Source organism: Cicer arietinum, chromosome 3, assembly GCF_000331145.2.
Source record: "Cicer arietinum cultivar CDC Frontier isolate Library 1 chromosome 3, Cicar.CDCFrontier_v2.0, whole genome shotgun sequence".
Taxonomy (NCBI): Eukaryota; Viridiplantae; Streptophyta; class Magnoliopsida; order Fabales; family Fabaceae; genus Cicer; species Cicer arietinum.
Window position 1 is genome coordinate 48,803,035 of NC_021162.2, and position 3,609 is coordinate 48,806,643.

Here is a 3,609-nt window from a genome sequence, read left to right on the forward strand (position 1 = left end):
AAATATCTAACTCTTTTTCAATCTCAAATTTCCAAAATAAATGTACCTTAAAAATTTAAATGATGTGATTACTCACCTCTTGAAGGTTCTTTGATGAAAAGGTTTTAATCGTTATTAACCGCTATTGCAACCGCAACCGTATTTTTGCTCATTTTTATGTTAGCATAGTTCTATTGAGTTTTTAGTTAATATTTTCATCTTTGTATCTATTTATATTTAAATATTTATGAGATGATTTGACTAGGTATCCTATATTTGCCTCCACTAAACTATTGGTTGTTATAAATAAAACAAATACACGTTGAATTCATTTATGATTGTTTGTTTGGTTTTGTTTGACTCCTTAATAATTGATAATTAGATAACAAAACGTTGTTATAATAGCTTGTTTGTTATTATCTATTTCACGTAAGTCTTTAGCAAACAAAACAACTTACTAATATTACCTTATTTTAAGCAAATTGGTTATTGTTATCAATTAGGTATTAATAATAATAATAATAATAATAATAATAATAATAATAATAATAATAATAATAATAATAATAATAATAATAATAATAATAATAATAATAATAATAATAATAATATAATCATAATAATCTATAAATTATAATATTTCAAAGTTTGAAATTCTAATTAATTTTAGTCATTTGAATAAAACTGAATAAAACCAAAGTGACTCAATTGGTGCAAATATAAAGAAGCTTATGTACTTGATCAGCGAGATTTGGACACTGTCATATGAATTCTTCACCTGAATCTGAAATAGCCATATGTTGTGTATAGATCTTAGACTAACTCAGAAGCTATCACGTGTGAATTATTTGACACATATGCTTGGAGGTTGAGAAACATGAAAGATTTCATGAATGTTAGATAAACGTGAAGGAAGACCTAATTGATAAGCAATTGATTCGACTCTTTTTAGAATATGGAAATGACCTATGAACGAGAGTTTATTTATTTACTTTTTTAACTGTCATTAACCTTCTCACCTCAGTCTTACAAGTGACTCTTAAGGAATACATGTGTCTCTTCTTGAAATTCCAATGATTTTCTTCTCTTGTCAACATAACTTTTTTCCCTACTTTGCGTTGTATGCATCATTTTCCTAATTAGTTGAATTCTACTAGTAGTCTCTTGCACTAAATAAGGTCATAACAAAGACTTATCCCTAACTTCACATTGATACACTTATGAGACCTACGCTTTCTTCTGTAAAGAGCCTCATACAGTGCCATACCTATACTAGAGTGATAATTGTTGTTATAAAAATATTCTAGTAGAGTGTCCAACTCCCACCTTCATCTAGAACACAAGCTCTTAACATATCCTAAATAGTTTGAATAGTTCTCTTTGATTGATCATCTGTCTGTAGATGATAAGATGTGCTAAATCTCAGTCTAGTAGCAAAAGCTCTCTGAAAAGCTTTCGAAAATTTAGAGGTAAATCGTGGATCTCTGTCTGATACTATAGAGGAGGGTTTACCGTGTAACTTTACTACCTCCTTAATGTAGAGCTCAACTAGTGTATCTAAACTATATGTTGCTTTAATTGGTAGGAAATGAGCTGATTTGGTCATTTGATAAACTATCATCCAAATGACATCAAAATCCATAGATATCCTCTCCAATTTCCACTCATAAATTTCTAAAGGTTGTAACAATCCTGAAGGCTTTTGGTACTCAATATTAACCATATGACATACTAGACACATACACAAAACTTGTACATTTTTCTTAAATCCTAATACATTTTAGTTATTCCTAGGTGTATCGTGATCTTAATGTTATGAGATTCCTCTAAAATCTTATCCTTAAGACTCCTCTCCTTAGGACCAATATCTTATCCTTAAACAACACTAAATCGTCACCAGATTAGGCATAGTTCTCCTTGTCCACAAGAGAATGCAATACTTTAGCTAATAGGTATTCAATTTGTATTATCTCTCTCAAGTTATTACTGATTTCTAGCCTATTCATACTCAAACTTAAAGCATTAAGGGACACATCCAAATTCATATCCCTAAACTCTTTAATTAGGCTTGTCTTTTGTACCATCATACAAACTACATGTACAGATTTTCTATTTCGAGCATCAGCCACTACATTATCTTTCTGAGGTTGATATTTCAACTCAAAATCGTAGTCTTTAAGAAACTCCATCCACCTTCTCATATATGACCAAACAAATACTTAAGGCCTTTATGATCACTAAAAACCTCAAATTTTGCTCCATGCAAGTAATGCCTCAAAATCTTAAGAGCAAATACTACAACTGCTAGTTCAAGATCATGGGTTGGATAATTTGCCTTGTGTGTCATAAGTTGTCTAGATGCATAAGCTACCACTTTTCCTTCTTGCATTAAAACACATCCTAAATCATTTTTAGAAGTGTCACAATAAACCACAAAATTAATGGATAGATCTGGTATAGCTAAAACAAGTATTGAAATTCATATTCTCTTAAGCTCGTGGAAATTATCCTCGCACTCTTAGTCCCACACAAACGTTTTCCCTTATCTAGTCAACTTGGTGAGAGGTAAAATTAGACTAGAAAACCTCTCTATAAATTTCCTATAGTAACCCGTCAATCCTAGGAAATTTCTTACTTCAGTCACTGATTTAGTTTGGGTCAACTTAATAAAAATCTACCTTACTAGAGTCAAGTGCTACTCCTTTACTAGAGATGGTATGTCCAAAAACCTCACATCATCAAGCCAGAACTCACATTTCTCTTATTTTGCATACAACGTGTTATCTCTCAAAACATGCAATATTATCATCATGTGTTCCTCATGCTCACCCAATCCCTTAGAGTGGATTAGAATATCATCGATGAACACCACCACAAACTTATCTAAGAAAGGTCTAAAAATTCGATTCATATAATCCATAAAAATAGCAAGGGCATTGGTAACTCCAAAAGGCATCACTACATATTCATAGTGTTTGTATCTTGTCCTAAAGGTTGTCTTAGGAATATCTTAACTTTTGACCCTAATTTGATGGTACCCAGATCTCAAGTCTATCTTAGAAAATACCGAAGCTCCTCTCAACTGATCTAAGAGGTCATCTATCCTAAGCAAGGGATTTTTTTTTTCTTGATGGTAACTTGGTTCAATGTTCTATAGTCTACACACAACCTCATACTCTTACTAGTTGGAGCTTGTCTTTACTTGTCCTTTGAAATTATGGGTAAAGGGTGTAAATTCTTATGAAATTTATTGCCTTTACTGTAGAACTTCTTTCCACTAGAGAGAAATGTCTCCTTCGGTTTCTCAGCTTTCGGTGCTTGCATCTTTTTCTCAACCACCCTAGACTTGTTTACCATGGCGGGGTAGTCACAAATCCTTAAAATTCCAATTAAAGCTTTGCAGCTCAAGCTTAAGTCCTTACTCAAATTTCATCGCCTTCCACTCGTCTTGAAGATTGTCCCTAAGATAACAAGATACCTTGATATAGCTTCAAAATTTGACGACATACTCTACAACTGAAATATCTCCATGACGAATATGAATAAACTTTTTTTCCTTCTAAATACTAACATTGTGGGAATATACTTCTCTAGAAATAACTTCTTAAACCTATCCCTAGTAAAAGAAAC